Consider the following 23,425-nt stretch of genomic DNA (forward strand, 5'->3'; position numbering starts at 1 on the left):
AAATGTCTCGCCAAACAACTCAAGGTGATAAAACTCCTCCTAATATATTCCCAAATCAATTTCAATTATACATTCAATTAATTAAGCTAGCCAATTGAGCTCAAAAATTTCAAATATTACATGATAAAGTCCTAAGTCTACCCGAACATAAACATACTTTTATCTACATATGGTCTCTCGCCACCTCGTGCATACATAGCACCCACAATTGGTAGCACATAACTATTTAATACCTATAGGGTAGTTTATCTCTCATAAGGATATGAGACTTACCTCACTCAAAAGTTCCATAACCGACTCCAACACCTCCCTAACTCCTCAAACCGATGCTTATCAATCCAGAACTGGTCAAACAATCATGCAAACTTGTAAAAATATACTCCAACACTCATAATTAATCAATTTATAACAATTTTCAACTCCGCTCGAAAAGTCAACAAAGTCAACTCTCGGGCACACGTACCCGGATTCTGATAATTTTTTAAGATAAACATTACCCATAACACCACGAATTCAAATATATAATTTATTCTCAATTCTATCTCCAATTTCATGGTCAAAACTCAAAAATACAAATATTAGGTTTTTCTTCAAAATCTCACAATTTTTGCCATTTTTCATGTTCAAATCCATATATAATTCATGCATTTAACTCACAATAAATGGGAATCATTTACCTTGCAATGGATGATGGAAATCACCCCTCCAAGAGCTCCAATTCATCCAACTCAAACGAAAAATGAAAGAAATGAGCTAAGTCTCGAATTAAATCAATGTTCTCCCTAGGTCCTTCCTCGTCGCTATCGCGAAAATCCCCTCGCGATCGTGAAGGCCAAATATCAGCTACCCAAAAAGATTTCTTCGTGTTCGCGTCCATCGTACTGTGTTCGCGATGCCTCCAGGTCCACACAGCTTTGCGTTCTCGGTCCTTGAGCCATGTTCGCGAAGGCTTAGCGCCTCCAGGCCCCAGCTCCCATTCCTTCTACGCGTTCGCGACACCCTGTCGCATTTGCGAAGGGCACCTCAGCCTCATCTGTGTGTTCGTGACCCCTTTGTCACGTTTGCGATGCACATTTTCCAGTAGCAAAAACAATCCTTCTTCGCAATCGCGTAAGTCCACTTGCGATCGTGAAGCATGACAGTAGCACCAGCAACCAGTAGCATCAAAACACCTAAACTTGGTCCGAATCACACTAGAGGCCCCCCGGACCCTGTCCAATCATACCAACCAGTCTCAAAATAAGACACAAAATCGATCGAGCCCCAAATCACACCAAACAACATCCAAAGTGCAAATCAATTATCAAAATCCTTCTTTTAACTTTCAAACTTCAACGAACGCGTCTGAATCATACTTAAACATTTTGGAATGATGCCAAACTTTACACACAAGTCACAAATCATAATACGAACCTATTTCAAGGCTCGTTATCCTGGTCATTAATAACATCAAAGTCCACTTCAAGTCAAACTTAGGAAATTCTAAAACCTTCAAAATGCCAACTTTTCACAATAAAAATTGAAATGCTCCCAGACTACCTAATAGTCAACCGGAACATACGCCCAAGTCTGAAATAAACATACAAATCTATCGGAACCTTTGAATCCCGATTTCGAGGTTGGTTATTTAAAAGTCAAATCTTGGTCAACTCTTCCAACTTAAAGTTTCTGAATTGAGAATTTTCCATAGTCTAGTATACTGAACATACCACTTGAAATGGGTGATATCAAAGGCTAAGTGTAATAGGGAATGGGCAGGGAGTTGGGTAGATAGATGTCAACATGTGTTATTACTCATTCCCAAAATTGATGCACATAGGGGCAAAATTAACCCGAACCCATTTGACCCGCTAACCCATCAAGTTTCAATGGATTTGGGCTGGAACAGTTTTAAAGATGGGCTGTTTTGGGATAGCCCAAGTTAACTCATCAAAATTCATTAGCCCAAATGGACCCATAATGATACCCAACCTTGACCTACGGAAATGTTCAATCTTAAAGTTCTACCTTGACACGTGTTCTGGAGAATACTTTCTAATTTTCCCATGTTTGGTTGGTTTAAATGTTTGAAAAAGATTTTCTTTATGAATTTGTTTTTCTCCAATTGGTGATTGACGCAGGGCATTATCAGACAGATTCAGGACATTGCTATTCAACTCAATTGTGTTATTTGCCATTGTTATAGAAAAGTTAATCAAGTTGCGGATACATTAGCAATATGGAACATTGACAATGAAGAACTTATTTTCTCCCATCATGCTCTTCATTCTTCTGAAGTTGGACCTTACAAATTGGATTACATCCAGATGGTATCACTAAGGCATAAACATATGAAGAATACTTTTTTGTGAAGAGCATTTTTTGGTTGGTTGATAAGTTATTGTATATGCAATGGTAAATAAATATAATGCCAAATTGCACAGGACAATTTTGTTTTTGAATAATATGCATAAGGGCAGTAAATAGTTAGTAAATAGGGGTAGCCATTGCCTCATGATGTGCGAGGTAACAACATAGGTCCCTTGCATATTTTTGTACTCTTTGTTGGTTGAATGATAGGGTCATGCCATGTCACGACCCAAATCCTAACCTGTCGTGATGGCGCCTATCGTGGTACTAGGCCGACCGATATTTTCAAGATTTAACAGAAAATGAATAAAAATAGTTTTAAATGACTAAATTCTCATAAATGGGGTAAAACTCAAAATACAAATCCTGAACAAAACTCCCAATTCGGGGTGTCACTGAGCTCATGAGCATCTATACATCACCAGTCTAGAAATGAAATGTCTATGAAAATATGAATCAAAATACAATAAAAGGAAAGATAAGGAAGGAGAAATAAGGACTGCAAACGTCAGGCAACTACCTTGAAGAATCCAGCGATCGGTTGTGCGAGATATCAACACCCACCGTGTCCGAAAATACCTGGATCTGTTGTCACAACCCTAAACCCAGATCATGTCATGATGGAGTCTCTCGTGAAGACAAGGCCAGCCGACACAACACTCGATTCAATTTTAAACAATTATAATAACACAATTTAAGTCATTAACATGATTAAATCCTAAAAGAAACAGCGAAACAGTACAATTTGCGGAACAAACACAGTCCGACATCGGGGTGTCACCGGTCATGAACATCTAAACATGTGTCTAAGAGTTAGAAAGAGTTTATACAGTCTATTACAGAACTAGAAATAGAATGTAAGATAGGAGGGGGAAACACTGGGCTGCGAACGCCAAGCAGCTACCTAGTGGACTCTGAATGGCATGCTGGGAGCATTCAACCCTTACTGGCAGGACCTAAAACTCCTGAATCTGCACACGGGGTGCAGGGAGTAAAGTGAATACTCCAACTCAGTGAGTAATAACAATAAATGAAGACTGAGCGATAAGAAATCACGTAAAAACACAACAACATGATGTAAAGAGGCAGTGTAAAACCAATAAAATGCAATAAAACAATGAAATCTTATAAAAACACCTTAGTTCAGAATAATCTTCTTTAAAACACATTTTCAACAGTTAAACAAGTAAATGAAAAGTAGCTAGAAAAGATAAACACATAAAATCTGCCCCTCGGGCACAATGTCAACAGAATTAGCCCATCGAGCAATAACATGGAACAACACCAGCCCCTCGGGCTACATCACATATCACATTGGGTACCCGCGCTCACTAGGGGTGTAAAGACTCCAGGAGGGGCCCCTTACGGCACAAGCACAATATCAAGCCGTCTCGTGGCATAATCAATTAGGCTCTCGGCCTCATATCAAGCCACCTTGTGGCGTAAAACTCAGGCCTTCGGCCTCATAATCATAATCAGTACAACACTGTTGCGGCGTGCAGTCCAATCCCATAATAATCTTCACAACACAGGCCCTCGGCCCTACTCAGCCATAAATCTCTACAAGCCACTCGGGCACAGTAAAATATGATGCTCAACCCAAAATATCATTTAAAGTATTAAAATAGAGTAAACATGGTTGAGTTATAAAAAATAGTATAATATAGCATGACTGAGTACAGATATAAAATCAAAACAATGAGGAAATAGCAGTAAAAATCCTTTAAGGGTCCAAATAGTTGGCACGAGGCCCAATATGGCATTCAGCCCAAAACAGGATGATAGCAAACAATTTTCAATCAAATACGCGGTAAAATAGTCATTCAGGATGGACTAAGTCACAATCCCCAACGGTGCAAAACCCCATGCTCGTCATCTAGCGTGTGCGTCACCTCAATATAGCACAACGATGTGTAATCCGGGGTTTCATACCCTCAGGACAACATTTACATCATTACTCACCTCTATCCGGTCCAAACTCTAGCCCACGATGCCCTTGCCTCTCGAATCAGCCTCCGGATGCTCCAAATCTAACCGAAATCAGTGCAAAACTATCAAAATATGCTAAGGGAACAAAGCCCACTCGAAAGAAACCAAAATACAACGCAACTTTCGAAATTAACCAAACCCAACCCACGGGCCCACGTCTCGAAATTCGATGAAATTTATATCAATCAACTCCTTATATCCCCATGAGTTCATTCATATCAAAAGTACCAAAATCCGACCACAAATGGCTCATCAAATCCCCAAGTCAAGGTCTCCAATACTAAGCCCTAATCTCCAATTTTTAACCCTTAATTTCCATTAATCTTAGGCCAAATCAGTAAAATAATGCCATAGAAATGAGTTTAGGGTCCAAAAACTTTACCTCTATGAAATCGCCTTGAAATCCCTCTTCAAAATCTCCCCAAAAGCTCCAAAGCCGACTTAGTAATGGTGGAATAACCAAAAATTCGCGAAGGAAATATTTTATACATTCTGGCCTAGGCTTTTTGCACCTGCGGACCAACTCAAGCTCCTGCGGTACCGCTTTTGCAGTCCATGAACCGCTTTTGCGGTTTTCACTTAAGTTCTTCAGGGCCACATCTGTGTCCAAGAACCGCACCTGCGGTCCCGCAGATGCGCCCATTTCACCGCATCTATGGCCAAGCTCTAAATGGACAAACTCCGCTTCTGCGGCCTCCTTCATGCATCTGCGGTGTACCACCTGCGGTCCCCAATCCGCAAGTGTGGAAATATCAGAAGCAGAAAATTCTGCAACTTCTTCAAAACTCTCCGTCAACCATCCAAAATCACCCCGTGGCCCCCGGACCTCAACCAAAATCCCAAACAAGTCACATAACACTATTCAAACATATACCAATCTTCAAAACACCTTAAACAACATCGAATCGACCAAATCACATCAAATTCAAGCTGAATGTTCCAAAATCTTTCGAATTCCGCTCCTGATCAAAAAGTCTATCAAACCACGTCCGAATGACCTGAAATTTTGCACACACATCCCAAATGATACAACGGAACTACTGCAACTCCCAGAATTCCATTCTGACCCCTATATAAAAATCTCACTTATCAACCGGAAAACACCAAAATACCAATTTCACCAATTCAAGCGTAATCCTACTACGGACCTCCAAAACACGTTCTAATCACACTCCCAAGTCCCAAATCATCTCCCGAAGCTATCCGAACCATTAAAATTTACATCCGATCCCGTTTTCACACAAGTCAATATCTAGTTGACTTTTCCAACTTAAGCTTACTCAAAAGAGACTAAGTGTCTCAAACCTCGCCAAAGCCTCTTCTAACCCGAGCCAACCAACCCGATAACAAAAAAATACAGCTGAACAAGGCAATAAAAAGCAGAAATGGGGGAATGGAGCGGTAACTCATGAAACGACCGGCTGGGTTGTTACATCCTCCCCCTCTTAAACAAACGTTTGTCCTCGAGTGAGTCAAGAAACATACATGAAGCCTCAAACAAGTGAGGATATCTGCTCTGTATCTCCCGCTCAGTCTCCCAAGTAGCCTCCCTCACGGGCCAACCTTTCCACTGCACTTTCACTGAAGCTATATCCTTTGACCTCAACTTTTGAACCTGAAGCTCTAAAATAGCTACTGGCTCCACATCATAAGTCAAATCATCCTCTAACTGAACCGTATTGAAATCCAAAACATGAGAAGGATCGCTAATATACTTCCGAAGCATAGAAACATGAAATACCGGATGCACACTCGACAAGCTGGGTGGCAAAGCAAGCTCATAAGCCACCTTCCCAATCCTCTGAAGCACCTAAAAAGTCCCAATGAACCGAGGACTCAATTTACCTTTCTTCCCAAATCTCATAACACCCTTCATGGGTGAAACCTTCAACAGAACTTTCTCACCAACAATGTAGGACACATCCCGAACCTTCCTATCAGCATAACTCTTTTGTCTCGATTGCGCTGTATGAAGCCTCTCCTAAATTACCTTCACCTTTTCTAAAGCATCCTGCACCAAGTCTGTCCCCAATAGCCTAGCCTCACTTGGCTCAAACCAACCCACTAGAGATCTACACTGCCTCCCATACAAAACCTTATATGGGGCCATTTGAATACTCGACCGGTAGTTGTTGTTATAAGCAAACTCTGCAAGAGGTAGAAACGGATCCCATGACCCTCCGAAATCAATGACACAAGCACGCAACATGTCCTCCAATATCTGAATAGTGCGCTCGGACAGCCCACACGTCTAAGGGTGAAAAGTTGTGCTCAACTCAACCTGAGTACCCAATTCTTGCTGCACAGACCTACAAAACTGTGAAGTAAACTGAGTGCCCCTATCTAAAATTATGGAAATTGGGACACCATGCAAATGCACAATCTCTCGGATATAGATCACTACCAACCACTCTGACGAATAGGTAGTACACAAAGGAAGGAAGTGTGCGGACTTGGTCAGCCGATCCACAATCACTCAAATAGCATCGAACTTCATAAATATCCGTGGGAGCCCAACTACAAAGTCCATGGTGATCCTCTCCCACTTCCACTCTGGAATATCCATCTGCTGAAGCAAGCCACCTAGTCTCTGATGCTCATATTTCACCTGCTGACAGTTGAGAAACTGAGCTACAAATCCTACAATGTCCTTCTTCATTCTCCTCCACCAATAATGTTGTCTCAGATCCTGATACATCTTTGCGGCACCCGAATTAATGGAATACCGCGAGCTATGGGCCTCCTCCAGAATCAACTCCCGAAGCCCATCTACATTGGACACACATATCTGGCCCTGCATCCTTAACACCCCATCATCACCAATGGTCACATCTCTGGAATCATCGCGCTGAACTCTATCCATAAGGATAAGCAAATGAGAATCATCATACTAGTGCTATCTGATGCGATCATATAAGGAAGATCGAGAAATCACACAAGCCAATACCCGACTAGGCTCCGAAATATCAAACCTTATGAACCGATTGGAAAAGGCCTAAACATCAAATGCAAGAGGTCTCTCCCTAACTGGAATATATGCCAAACTCCCCATATTCACCGCCTTCCTACTCAAGGCATCGGCCTCCACATTGGTCTTCCCTAGATGGTACAAAATAGTAATATCATAATCCTTTAGCAACTCCAACCATCTCCGCTGTCTCAAATTGAGATCCTTCTGCTTGAACAAGTGCTGAAGGCTACGATGATCAGTAAACACCTCACAAGATACACCATATAAGTAATGCCTCCAAATCTTCAATGTGTGAACAATGGCAGCCAACTCCAAATCATGAACAGGTTAGTTCTTCTCATGAGGCTTCAACTGACGAGAAGCATAAGCAATGATTCTACCCTCCTGCATCAATACACACCCAATACCAACTCTTGAAGCATCACAATACACAGTATATGAACCTAAAGCTAATGGCAAAACTAATACTGGAGTTGTGGTCAAGGCTGTCTTGAGCTTCTGAAAGCTCTCCTCACACTCGTCCGACCTGTCATGGGCTGCTTTCCAGACATGCCCCATGACCCCTTGGTCGCGCTTCATGGCGGCCTAGCAAGCCTCACAATGCCTAGCGCCATGGTCGGCCCCGTGGTCTTGGCTGCGCCAAGTGACAAGCGCGCATGTGCCTCTGTCGCCCCACCGATGCCTCTCGCCAGCGCCCAAGGGCTGGCCAATGACAACAGCATCGCGCGCCCTGACAATGCCGCGCGCGCAGATCCTGATGCCTCGCCAGCACCCAGTTGTAGGCCCATTCCAGCAGCGCCTCGCGCACAGACCTTGATGCCAAGCACCAGTGCCCAGCCTCATGCCAGCACATCAAGTGTCGCGCGCGCCCACAGCAACGCGCGCGCAGACCCGCAAGACAAAGATGCTGCCATCGGACTTAGTTTTTCCTTGTAATAATCTAAGTCCTTTTCATTGTAATCATAGACTAGTTTTCATCATTTTCATTTCAGTGTGCTTCTACAGCTTTATTAGGACTAGTCTTGTAATGTTGGTTTATTTTTTTAAGCATTATTAAGGGGGACCAAACAATCAAACATTTCAAGCAAGCATTTTCTGGTGTCTCTCCCCCTCGACACCGCATCATTGTAATCAGCATTTCATTCATCAATAAAATCATCATCATCATTCAAAACCCAATTCTCTCTCAGCTTCCGCAATTTGCTTACGACATTGGTTTTCCCGCACGGCACTGACAATCTAGTCTAGCGTGCGGCGAGGACCTCATTGGCGGACAGCAACCGCACTAACATCGGTTGCTTAGCCTTACGTTGCCCTTCCAAAGATCATCAGGAAGGCGTTGCGTAACAGTTGGTATCAGAGCCTAGGCTCGACATCGGACGAGGGAACACATTTGCCATCATCACCATTTCTGACCATGGTGAATCATGGGGAGCGTCTAGCATCCCTAGAAGAGACGGTTGACCGATTACGACCCATCGTAGAAACGGTGCCTGATCAAAGCAACAACCTAGTGCAAAGGTTGGACGACCTGGACCGCCGAATGCGGCAGGCCGAAAATGACAACATTTACAATCATTTCTCACCTCTATCCGGTCCAAACTCTAGCCCACGATGCCCTTGCCTCTCGAATCAGCCTCTGGATGCCCCAAATCTAACCAAAATCAGTGCAAAACCATCAAAATATGCTAAGGGAACAAAACCCACTAGAAAGAAACCAAAATACAATGCAAAACCCGAAATTAACCAAACCCGACCCCCGATCCCATATCTCGGAATTCGATGAAATTTTTATCAATCAACTCCTTATCTCCCCATGAGTTCATTCATATCAAAAGTACCAAAATCCGACCACAAATGGCCCCTCAAATCCCCAAGTCAAGGTCTTCAATACAAGCCCTAATCCCCAATTTTTAACCCTTAATTTCCATTAATCTTAGGCCATATCAGTGAAATAATGCCATAGAAACGTGTTTAGGGTCCAAAAACCTTACCTCTATAAAATCCTCTTGAAATCCCTATTCAAAATCTCCCAAAAAGCTCCAAAGCTGACTTATTAATGGTGGAATAACCAACAATTCGCGAAGGAAATATTTTATACCTTCTGACCTAGGCTTTTCGCATTTGCGGTCCAAATCACGCTCCTGCGGTACTGCTTCTGCGGTCCACGAACCGCTTCTGCGGTTTTCACTTAAGTCCTTCAGGGCCGCATCTGCGTCCAGGAACCGCACCTGCGGTCCCGTAGATGCGCCCATTTCACCGCATCTGTGGCCAAGCTCCAAATGGCCAAACTCCGCTTCTGCGGCCTCCTTCACGCAATTGCGGCATCGCACCTGCGGTCCCCAATCTGCAGGTGCAGAAATATCAGAAGTAGAAAATTTTGCAACTTCTCCAAAACTCCAAACTCTCCGTCAACCATCCGAAATAACCCCGAGGCCCCCGGGACCTCAACCAAAAGCACAAACAAGTCACATAACACTATTCAAACTTATACCAATCTTCAAAACACCTCAAACAACATCGAATCGACCAAATCACATCGAATTCAAGCCTATGATTCCAAAATCTTCTGAATTCTGCTCTTGATCAAAAGGTCTATCAAACCACGTCCGAATGACCTAAAGCTCCTGAATCTACACATGGGATGCAGGGAGTAAAGTGAGTACTCCAACTCAGTGAGTAATAATAATAAATGAAGACTGAGCGATAAAATATCATGTAAAAACACAACATCATGCTATAAAGAGGCAGTGTAAAACCAATAAAATGCAATAAAATAGTGAAATCTTATAAAAACACCTTGGTTCAGAATAAGCTTCTTTAAAACACATTTTTCAATAGTTAAAAGTAAATAAAAAGTAGCTAGAAAAGATAAACACATAAAATCCGCCCCTCGGCCACAATGTCAATAAAATTAGTCCCTCGGGCAATAACATGGAACAACACCAGCCCCTTGGGCTAATCATATATCACATTGGGTACCCGTGCTCACTGCGGGTGTACAGACTCCGAGAGGGGCCCCTTATGGCCCAAGTGCAATATCAAGTCATCTCGTGGCGTACAACTCAGGCCCTTGACCTCATAATCATAATCATTACAACACTGCTACGGCGTGCAGCCCGATCCCATAATAATCCTCACAACACAAGCCCTCGGCCCTACTCAGCCAGAAATCTCTACAAGCCACTCGGGCACAGTAAAATATGATGCTCAGCCCAAAATATCATTTAAAGTATTAAAACAGAGTAAACATGGCTGAGTTAGAAAACAGTATAACATAGCATGGCTGATACAGATATAAAATCAAAATAGTGAGAAAATTGCAGTAAAAATCCCCTAAGGGTCCAAATAGTTGGCACGAGGCCCAATATAGCATTCAGCCCAAAACAGGATGATAGCAAACAATTTTCAATCAAATACGTGGTAAAATAGTCATTCCGGATGGACTAAGTCACAATCCCCAAAGGTGCACAACCCCATGCTCGTCATCTAGCATGTGCGTCACCTCAATATAGCACAATGATGTGTAATCCGGTGTTTCATACCCTCAGGACAACATTTACAATCACTACTCACCTCTATCCGGTCCAAACTCTAGCTCACGATGCCCTTGCCTCTCGAATCAGCCTCTGGATGCCCCAAATCTAACCAAAATCAGTGCAAAACCATCAAAATATGCTAAGGGAACAAAACCCACTAGAAAGAAACCAAAATACAATGCAAAACCCGAAATTAACCAAACCCGACCCCCGAGCCCATATCTCGGAATTCGATGAAATTTTTATCAATCAACTCCTTATCTCCCCATGAGTTCATTCATATCTAAAGAACCAAAATCCGACCACAAATGGCCCCTCAAATCCCCAAGTCAAGGTCTCCAATACAATCCCTAATCCCCAATTTTTAACCCTTAATTTCCATTAATCTTAGGCCATATCAGTGAAATAATGCCATAGAAACGTGTTTAGGGTCCAAAAACCTTACCTCTATAAAATCCTCTTGAAATCCCTATTCAAAATCTCCCAAAAAGCTCCAAAGCTGACTTATTAATGGTGGAATAACCAAAAATTCGTGAAGGAAATATTTTATACCTTCTGGCCTAGGCTTTTCGCATTTGCGGTCCAAATCACGCTCCTGCGGTACACGAACCGCTTCTGCGGTTTTCACTTAAGTCCTTCAGGGCCGCATCTGCGTCCAGGAACCGCACATGCGGTCCCGTAGATGCGCCCATTTCACCGCATCTGTGGCCAAGCTCCAAATGGCCAAACTCCGCTTATACGGCCTCCTTCACGCAATTGCGGCATCGCACCTGCGGTCCCCAATCTGCAGGTGCAGAAATATCAGAAGTAGAAAACTTTGCAACTTCTCCAAAACCCCAAACTCTCCGTCAACCATCCGAAATAACCCCGAGGCCCCCGGGACCTCAACCAAAAGCACAAACAAGTCACATAACACTATTCAAACTTATACCAATCTTCCAAACACCTCAAACAACATCGAATCGACCAAATCACATCGAATTCAAGCCTATGATTCCAAAATCTTCTGAATTCCGCTCCTGATAAAAAGTCTATCAAACCACGTCCGAATGACCTAAAATTTTGCACACACATCCCAAATGACAAAACGGAACTACTGCAACTCCCGGAATTCTATTCCGACCCCTATATAAAATTTTCACCTATCAACCGGAAAATGCCGAAATACCAATTTCGCCAATTCAAGCCTAAACCTACTACGAACCTCCAAAACACGTTCCGATCACACTCCTAAGTCCCAAATCATCTCCCGAAGCTATCCGAACCATCGAAATTCACATCTGAGCCCTTTTTCACACAAGTCAACATTCGGTTGACTTTTCTAACTTAAGCTTACTCAAAAGAGACTAGGTGTCTCAAACCTCGCCAAAGCCTCTCCGAACCTAAGACAACCAACCTGGTAACATAAAATATAGCTAAACAAGGCAATAAGAAGCAGAAATGGGGAAAACAGAGTGGTAACTCATGAAACGATCGGCAGGGTCATTACATCTGCATACGAAGTGCAAGGTATAATGTGAGTACAACCAACTCAGTAAGTAACAAGACTAAATAAGGAACTGAAGATAGTGATGAGCTATACAGTTAAGTCAAATCAGTTTATACATGCCAAGTACAAGTTAAAACCGAATATATCTCTCAGAAGTTTCAAAATAGTGATAAATGGCAACTGTATGCAACAACAATGAAGTCAAATACAGCCTCTCAAAGCAACAATCACTCAGTCCTCCCAATCACTCCAACCTCACAATCATTCATTCCTCACAGTCACTCGGCACTCGCACTCAGTAGGTACCTACGCTCACTAGGGGTTGTACAGACTCTAGAGGGGCTCCTTCAGCCCAAGCGCTATATCAAGCCAATCATGGCATAAAATCAATGAAACATGTTGCGGCGTGCAGCCCGATCCTATAATTATCCTTACAATCAGGCCCTCGACCTCACTCAGTCATCAATCTCTGTAGTCTCTTGGACTCTCAGAAATCATGAAAATCGGCCCAAAGAGAAATGATATGATGTGTCAACAAGTAATAATAGAGACTGAGATATGATATGTAACTAGAACTAAGACTGAGTACAAACAACAGTTAACAGGTAGTTCAACATGTATTGGCCTCTGTGGGTCCCAACAGTACCGACACATAGCCTAAACATGATTTCTAACATGATTTGCAGTCAAATTTCAATAACACGTGGAAAGCATATAGCTAGCAACAAGTCATTTAACTTCACAGTTTCATGGAATGGACCAAGTCCCAATTCCTATGATGCACGCCCACACGCCCGTCACCTAGAATGTGTGTCACCTCTAAACCAATCACATAATACATAATCCGATGTTTCATACTCTCAGGACCAGATTTAGAACTGTTACTTACCTCAATTCGAGCAAAATCTCTACCCCAATATGCCTTTGCCTCGCAAATCAGTCTCCAAACGTCTCGAATCTAGCCACAAACAATACAATACAATCAACACGGGCTAAGGAATCAATTCTACAAGAAATTACGAAGTTCTAACTCAAAAATTCGAAATTGGTTCAAGCTGGCCTCCCGGGCCCACGTCTCGGAATCTACCAAAACTCACAAAAATCCAAAGCTCATCCAACCACAAGTCCAACCATACAATTTTTATCAAAATACAATACCAATTCGTCATCCAAATCCCCAAATTACACTCTCTAACTCCCTAACCTTAAAGCTCCAAATTACACCTTAAAAATACACCTACTAGGTGGGAATATAAATAAGAAAGCATAATTATTGAAGAAATTTAACCACAAGTGACTTACCTCAAGAATCTCTTCGAAATCTCTCCCAAAAATAGCTCAATTCCGAGTTCAAAATGTTACAATGAAGCTAAAATCGCGAGCCATAGCATTTATATGTTCTTTCCAGTTATACCGCACCTGCGGTCCCAAAATCCGCTTATGCGGTCCCGCTTTTGCGGTGAAAACTCCGCTTCTGCGAAAATCACTAATCCTACCTGCCTCCGCTTCTGCGCCATCACAAGTGCGGAAAACCCATCGCGCCTGCGGCCTCTGCTGACTCCCTTCAACTCCGCTCATGCACTCCATCTGCCGCACCGGCAGCATCGCACCTGCGGCCAAGACCCTCGCAGGTGCGATCACACCAGCAGATAGTGAAACTTCAGTTGCCTCTCAAATTTTGTACACAAGTCACAAATGACACAACGAACCAACTCCAACTTCCAGAAATCCAATCCGACCCCGATATCAAAAAGTTTGCCCCCGGTCAAACTTTTCAAAATTCCAACTTTCGTCATTTCAAGCCTAATTTCATTACGGACCTTCAAATCACAATCCGGACACGCTCCTAAGTCCAAAATCATTCAACGGAGCTAACGGAACCATCAAAACTCAACTCCGGTGTCGTTTGCACATAAGTCAACATCCGGTCAACTTTTCCAACTTAAGCTTTCATTTATGAGACTAAGTGTCTCCATTCACTTCGATATCTCTCCGGACCTGAACCAACCAACCCTGTAAGTCATAAAACAACAGTAAAGCACAAAATGAGCAGTAAATGGGAGAACGGGGCTATAACTTTCAAAACAACTAGTTAGGTCGTTACATGCCACCATACAGTATAATTGATTATTTTTTAAAAAAAAATATAAAAGAAATGAACATACCAAAATAGAAATTAGTGTCGACTGATGTAATAAAGCTGATTGGAGTTGGCATATATTTCCTTGGTATTCTGTTTCCCCTTTTCTTTCTCTTTGACATTTAAGAATTTTTTTCGAACAGATCATTCCATGCAACGTTTCACTTGTTTTTGTAGAGAGACACGTTATAGTCACTAGTACAATGTAAATAGATTTAAATTATAGTAAAATCTCAAATGGTTAACAAATCATTTGACATTCTTTATCGCAGTGTCTTATTGGTTCTAATGTCAGTTACCGTTACTAATTTGTAGCAAGTTTAATTCATAATAGCTTAAGAATAAAAAGAAGAATAATCTTTTAATTATTTAGTATAGATTTGGTGAGTAAATTAGTAATACATTGGATTGATCGAATATTTTCCACACATTAACGTCATGCCAATGAGTGCATGGAGATCGATCGGCAGCCATTGATTAAACTAGGGATTGGTAACATAAATGTCAAAGTCAACCATAGTTTTATATGTTTTTTTACTAATAGGTTCCTTAAAGTGATTGAAGGGTGAAGAACCAAAATGTGGTTCTTTAGGATTCAAAGAACGAAAATATGTGGGGAAAAAATTTAGTGACCAAAATATATGTAGCATTTTTTTGAAAGATGCTATATTTGAATTCATTTAAGCGGGAAAATATAGCGTCTTTTGTTAATATGTTATATATATAGTGCTATATATATATAATAAAGAACGGTCTTCACTTCCCAAAACATAACAGAAATCTAAACCCCCCCCCCCTCCCCAAATTAAAAAAAGAACAGCGGTCCCCCCTATTTTTAATCCAAAAAGACTTGAGTGAGCCCATCCATCCCACAAAAAGTAAAGATTCTCGGTCTCACGTGTTATTTAAGGCGTTATCTCGGACGTTGTTGCTTGTTTTGGCTCCAAATCACAAAATCTTCGACTTTCTAAAAACCTTAAATCGAGGTATTTCGACTTAGTTTTTGTTACAACTTGTATAAAAAATGCATATTAGTTGTTTTTTATGTGCTCTGTGTTATTTTGTGATTGTTTTGCGATTTAATTAATTTGATATTTTTATCCGGACTATAATATTAGTGTGCTAAAAATTTGTAAAATAGAGAAATTGTTATTAGTTGCTACAAAAAATTAATTAGTTACTTTTGCTATGGTATATATAATTTTGTGATTGTTTTGTGATTAAATTGATTTGTTATTTTTATCCGATTTAGATTATTTATTTGCTAAAAGATTAGTAAACTTGATAAATTTTTACTTTAACTATAGTGGTATCTTGTGGCTCGTATTTGTAATGTAGTGACCTTTTAGCATAGTAAAATGTAGTGCTCTTTAGCGTAGTATCCTTGTAGTTATAGAAATTAGATAATTTAAGTATCTCTTATTCCCAAAAATACGTCAAAAAGCTGATAGTTCAAATACAAGTTATCTCCAAAATGTGAATATTTAATAATTAAATCTTATATAGTTTTGAAAATTAATTATTTAATTTTAGTATAGTAAAAAATAAGTTAGTAACAAACAAACAAATATATAAAATAATAAAACTAACATATTAAATAATAAAACTAACATATAAAATAACAGACCTGTTGTCACGACCCCTGTTCACCCTCCATGAACCATCGTGACGGCAACTAGTCTCTATGACTAGGTAAGCCTAACAATGTGAAATATAAATAACAATTGCGGAAGAAATAATTAAAAAACTGGAATAGTGAAATAAAACAGTGTTTAAAATGTCGTTCGGCATACACAATAACAACTCTTGAAACTAATAACATTTCCCAAAACCCGGAATCTCATGATCACAAGCCTTTGAATGTCTATAAGTATCTAACTCCAGAATATCTAACAAAGAAACGAAAGTATAGAAGGGCTAATATAAAAAGGCAGAGTAGAAAGGGACTCTTCGATCTGCGGACGCGACAGATATACTTCAGAGTCTCTGCAAGCGCCTCGTCTTAAGCGTGATAAGTCTGAGTGGAAGTACCTGGATCTGCACATGAAAAACATGCGCAGAAAGGGCATGAGTACACCACAGTGGTACTCAGTAAGTGCCAAGCCTAACTTCGGTCGGGTAGTGACGAGGAAGGTCAGGGCCCTACTGAGGTTAAATAAAATATAAGGTTCAACAGTGTAGACCAAAACAGTATAAATAAGTACAACAGTAAAAGTAACAAGGGATATAAAGGACATCAACAACTACTAAAGAGGCAAAGTAAACACAGAAAGAAATACAACTCAGCATAAAGATAACAACTGGGGATCTCCTAGGGTACTGTCCTGTAGTCCCAAATAAAAATATCTAGTGGATCTCCCGAGATATCGTCCCGTAGTTCAACTCATAATGCGAGGGGATCTCCCGGAATACCGATCCGTAGTCCCAAATGTAAATACTCAATACAGAGACAATCTACCGGGTGCAGTCCCGTAGTTCCAATGTAATGTGCAGGGGGATCTCCCTAAATATCATTTTGTAGTCCCAAAGTAAACATACAGGGAAATCTCCCGGGATACCGTCCCGTAGTCCCAAAGTAAACACACAGAAACAACAACAAGAGTACACAGTTCAAATGCCCAAGTGAAAATCCCTCTCAAAATCGCCAATCCCGAGCTCCCAAATCAATTTTTCCAAGTTTTAAACTAAACCCTCGATTCTGCCCCTTTTCTGGTCAGTGAAACCGCATATGCGGTCCTGAAACTGCACCTGTGGTCCCGCTTCTGCGAAGACTTGGTCTCATCTGCGACATTTCATTAAAGGGGAACTTTCTGCACCTGCCACTGCCTTACCGCAAATGTGATGCCGCTTCTGCGGTGCCCTGACCGCATCTGCGGTCAACTCCCTCCTTGCCCCAACCGCTTTTGCGGTCTCGCACCTGCGATCCCCAAGCTGCAGGTGCAGTTATGACAGTAGACTTATAGCTTTAGCTGCAAACTCTCAACTCCAAACTTCCCGTTAACCATCCGAAATCATCCCGAGGCCCCCGGGACCTCAACTAGAAGCACGAACAAGTCCTATACCACTATCCAAACTTATACCAATCCTCAAAACACCTAAAACAACATCGAATTAACCATGGATTCAAGCCTAAGAACTCCAAAAACTCTCAATTTATGCTTTCGATCAAAAAGTCTATCAAACCTCGTCCGAATGACCTGAAATTTCACACACACATCACATTCATCGCTATGGAGCTACTCCAACTTCCAGAATCGCATTCCGACCCTTAGATCAAAATCGCACTATCGAACCGGAAACTTCCAAAACTCAACTTTCGACATTTCAAGCCTAAATTAGCTATGGGCCTCCAAAACACAATCCAAACATGCCCCTAAGCCCGAAATCACCCAACGGAGTTAACGAAACTAACAAAATTCCATTTCGAGGCCGTCTTCACACTGTTCCGACTACGGCGCAAATTCCTTAACTTAAACTCTCATTTAGGGACTAAGGGTCCCAAAACTCTCCGAAACTCCAAATAAACCCTCCCGGAAACTCACAATAGCAGAAACAAACACGGGAAAAGCAGTTAATAGGGGATCGGGGAGTTAATTCTTAAAACGACTGGCGGGGTCGTTACATCCTCCCACACTTAAACATTCGTTCATCCTCAAAAGAGCATAGAGACATACCTGCAGTAGTGAAAAGATGAGGGTAACGGCTGCTCATATCCTGCTTGGTCTCCCAGGTCGCCTCCTCGACCGGCTGACCCCGCCACTGAACCTTCACTGATGCAATGTTCTTTGATCTCAGCTTTCGAACCTGCCTGTCCAATATTGCAAATAGCTCCTCAACATAGGATAGATCCTTGTCCAATTGGATTGAACTGAAATCCAACACGTGCGATGGATCACCGTGATACCTCCGGAGCATCGAAACATGAAATATCGGATGAACTCCTGCAAATATGGGAGGTAAGGCAAACTCATAAGCAACCTCCCCAACACGCCTCAATACCTCAAAAGGGCCAATAAACCTCGGACACAACTTCCCTTTATTCCCAAATCTCATAACGCCCTTCATAAGCGAAACCCAAAGTAGAACCCGCTCTCCAACCATATAGGAAACATCATGAACCTTCCGGTCCGCGTAAATCTTCTGTCTGGACTGGGCTGTATGAAGTTTATCCCGAATCACCTTAACCTTCTCCAACGCATCCTGAACCAAGTCTGTGCCCAATAATCTAGCCTCACCCGGCTCAAACCAACCCACTGGGGATCTACATCGCCTACCATATAAAGCCTCATACGGTGCCATCTGAATGTTGGACTGATAGCTGTTGTTGTAGGCAAACTCCGCCAATGCCAAGAACTGATCCCAAGACCCTCCAAACTCAATCACACACGCACGGAGCATATCCTCAAGAATCTGAATAGTGCGCTCGGACTGTCCGTCCGTCTGAGGGTGAAATGATATACTCAACTCTACCCGAGTACCCAATTCAAGCTGAATGCCCCTCCAGAACCGTGATATGAACTGACTACCCCTATTTGAAATGATGGAAACTGGGATACCATACAGACGAACAATCTCCCAGATATAAATCTCCACTAACCGCTCCGAAGAATAAGTAGTACACACGGAATGAAGTGTGCAGACTTGGTCAGCCGATCCACAATCACCTAAATAGCATCGAACTTTCTCAAGGTCCGTGGGAGCCCAACTACAAAGTCCATGGTGATCCGCTCCCACTTTCACTCTGGAATCTCTATCTGCTGAAGTAACCCACCCGATCTCTGGTGCTCATACTTCACCTGCTGATAGTTGAGGCATCGAGCTACAAATCCAACTATATCTTTCTTCATCCGCCTCCACCAATAGTGTTGTCTCAAATCCTGATACATTTTCGCGGCACCCGGATTAATGGAATACCGCGAACTATGGGCCTCCTCTAGAATCAACTCCCGGAGCCTATCAACATTGGGTACACAAATCAGACCTTGCATCCTTAATACCCTGTCATCACCAATAGTCACATCTCTGGCATCACCATGCTGAACCTTGTCCTTGAGGACAAGCAAATAAGGGTCATCATACTGACGCTCCCTGATACGATCAAATAAGGAAGACCGAGAAACCACGCAAGCTAGAACCCGACTGGGCTCCGAAAGATCCAATCTCACAAACTGGCTGGCTAAGGCCTGAACATCCATTGCCATGGGCCTCTTCGATGTTGGTAAATAAGCCAAACTCCCCAAACTCTCTGCCCGGTGACTCAAAGCATCGGCCACCACATTGGCCTTGCCCGGGTGATACAAAATAGTGATATCATAGTCCTTCAGCAACTCTAACCACCTCCTCTGGTGCAAATTAAGATCCTTTTGCTTGAACAGGTTCTGCAAGCTCTGATGATCGGTATAAATCTCACAAGGAATGCCATAAAAATAATGGCGCTAGATCTTCAGGGTGTGAACAATGACAGCTAACTCAAGGTCATGGACAGGATAATTCTTCTCATGTACCTTCAACTATCTGGATGCGTAGGAAATCACCCTACCGTCCTGCATCAATACCGCTTCAAGGCCAATCCTCAAGGCATCACAATAGACAGTATAAGACCCCGAACTTGTAGGCAATATCAGAATTGGGGCTGTAGTCAAAGTTGTCTTGAGCTTCTAAAAGCTCGCCTCACACTATTTCATCCATTTGGATCAGCCTGGTCATAGGGGCTGCAATCAATGAAAACCCCTCCACAAAACGACGGTAGTAACCCGCCAAGCCAAGAAAACTGCGAATCTCTGTAGTTGAGAATGGTCTAGGCCAATGCTGCACTGCCTCAACTTTCTTCGAATCCACCTGAATACCCTCACTCGATACCACGTGGCCTAAGAATGCCACGAAATCCAACCAAAATACACATTTTGAGAACTTTGCATATAACTTCTTTTCCCTCAGAGTCTGGAGCACTGTCCTCAGGTATCGCTCATGATTTTCCCAACTCCGGGAATACACCAGAATATCATCAATAAAGACAATGACGAACGAGTCAAGATATAGTCGAAACACATTGTGCATCAAATACATAAAGGCTGTTGGGGCATTGGTCAGCCCAAATGACATAATAAGGAACTCGTAATGACCATACCGAGTCCTGAAAGCAGTCTTCGAGATATCTGGCTCCCGAATCTTCAACTGATGGTAACCTGAGCGCAGGTCAATCTTAGAAAACACTTGTGCACCCTGAAGCTGGTCAAACAGATCATCAATACGAGGCAAAGGATAATGGTTCTTCACTGTAAATTTGTTCAACTGCCGATAATCAATGAACATACGCATAGAATCATCCTTCTTCTTCACAAACAAAATAGGAGCACCCCAAGGTGATACACTGGGAGTAATAAAACCCTTATCAAGCAATTCCTGTAACTGATCCTTCAACTCCTTCAACTCAGGAGGAGCCATACGATACGGAGGAATAGAAATAGGCTGAGTGCTCGGCAACAGATCAATGCCAAAATCAATATCTCTATCAGGCGACATGCCTGGAAGATCATTAGGAAACACATCATGAAAATCCCGTACTACTGGTACTAAATCAACTGTAGGGTATCAATACTGGCATCTCTCACATAAGCTAGATATGCGTCACACCCCTTCTCAACCATACACTAAGCCTTAAGGAAAGAAATAAATCTACTAGAAGTGTGATCTAAAGTACTCCTCCACTCAACACGCGGTACACCTGACATAGCCGGCGTCATGGTTTTGGCGTGACAATCAAGAATAGCATAATGGGGCGACAACCAGTCCATGCCCAAGATAATATCAAAATCTACCATGTTGAGCAACAACAAATCGGCTCTGGTCTCAAAACCACTAAGAGCAATCAAACACAACCGATAAACGCGGTCCACAATAAGAGAATCTCCTACATGAGTAGAAACATAAATAGGGGAACTCAAAGAATCCCAAGGTACAACAAAATGTGGAGCAAAATAAGAATACACATAAGAGTAAGTGGAGCCTGGATCGAATAGAACCGATGCATCTTTGTGACAAACCAGTATAATACATGTAATGAGAGAATCGGAGGCAATAGCCTCGATACGGGTAGGATGGGCATAGTATCTGGCCTAGACTCCCCCTCAAGGGCGACCTCTACCTCCCCTACCTCCACCTCTAGCTGGCTGAGCAGGTGGGGTAGCAACCGGAGCTGTAACCAAAGCCTAAGAACTCTACGGGGCACGCTGTGGCTGAGAAGTCTATGGAGGTGCACCCCTCCTAAGTCTGGGGCAATCCCTTACCATAGTTTATCACCACACTCAAAACAAGCTCTGGGAGGACATGGTAGTTGTGACTGGCTCAGGCTAGGTCTGTTGGACTGACACTGAAAGCACCCCGCGTAGGAGGCGCGCTAGATACTGGAGGTACATAATAAGGCTCTTGAGGCCTAGGAGGAGCTGGAATACCACTAGCTACTGGAGGAGCTGAATGAACAGGGTGAATCATATAACCCCTACCATGATGACCTGCAGCTGGGACACGGGCACCAGAATAATGGCCCGACTCTCGAGACCTCTTGGCCTCCCTCTCCTCTCTCTCTCTAGCATGTATACCCTCAATCCTCCTAGTGATGCTCACCACCTGGTGATAATAAATATCCATCTCCAACTCACGAGTCATGCTAGACCTGATGTTGTTAATAAGCCCCTCAATAAACCAGTGAACCCTCTCACGAACAGTAGAAACCAAGGCTAGGGCATGTCTAGTCAAGATGGTGTAACGGAAAGCATACTCCGAGACAGTCATAGTACCCTAGCGCAAATGCTCAAACTCTGCGCGCCATGTGTCCTTGAGGCTTTGAGGAACAAACTCTCTCAGGAACATACCTAAAAACTGGGTCCAAGTCAGTGAAGCTACCTCATTCGTACTGTCTAACTCATAGGTACGCCACCACTCATAGGCGGCCCCACGAAGCTGGAAGGCAGTGAAAGAAACCCCACTCGATCTTGATATACCCATAGTGTGGAGGATGCGGTGACACTCCTCCAGAAATCCCAAGGCATCATCTGAGGCTAACCCACTGATACAGGAGGATAATACTTCTTGAACCTCTCAAGCCTCCGCTGCTCATCCTCGGAAGCCGTTACCCTGTCCTCGGGCTGACCTGGGACTACATGCTGTACAGGAATAATCTCTGGGACCTGATCAACATGCATCGCTGCTCAGGAGTGCGGGCGGCGAGAGTCTATGCTCTACAGCAAGGGGAAGCAACCCTGCCTGAGCCAAAGTGTTGTACATGCTGATGAACTGCGCAAGAGTTTCCTGAAAAGCTGGAGTAGTAGTAGCAGTAGGCGTATCAGGTGCCTGAACTCTGGCTGGAACTACTGGTGGTACTTCGGTGGCAACTCGCGTGGGTGCTCTAGCAGCACCGCGTGCATGTCCTCGGTCTCTACCCCGGCCCCGGCCTCTAACGGCTGTAGTAGAGGGCGCGGGTGCCTGATCATCTCGGGTAGCACGTGTCCTCACCATCTGTGAGAGAATGGAAGACAGAAATTTAGAATTGTGACATTAAAATCTCGCACGACAAGGAAATCAAATGAAGTGAAATTTCCCGATTCGCCCTCCATAAACCATTGTGACGACACCTAGTCTCTATGACTAGGTAAACCTAACAATGCGGAATATAAACAAAAATTGTGGAAGAAATAATTAAAACCCAGAATAGTGAAATAAAATAGTGTTTAAAATACCGCTCGGCATACACAATAACAACTCTCGAAATTAATAACATTTCCCAAAACCTGAAATCTCATGATCACAAGCCTTTGAATGTCTACAAGCATCTAACTCCAGAATATCTAACAAAGAAACGAAAGTACAGAAGGGCTAATACAAAAAGGGAGATTAAAAAGGGACTCTTCGGTCTGCAGACGTGGTAGATATACCTTGGAGTCTCTACAAGC

The sequence above is a fragment of the Nicotiana tabacum genome, chromosome 7, assembly GCF_000715075.1.
Source record: "Nicotiana tabacum cultivar K326 chromosome 7, ASM71507v2, whole genome shotgun sequence".
Lineage (NCBI taxonomy): Eukaryota > Viridiplantae > Streptophyta > Magnoliopsida > Solanales > Solanaceae > Nicotiana > Nicotiana tabacum.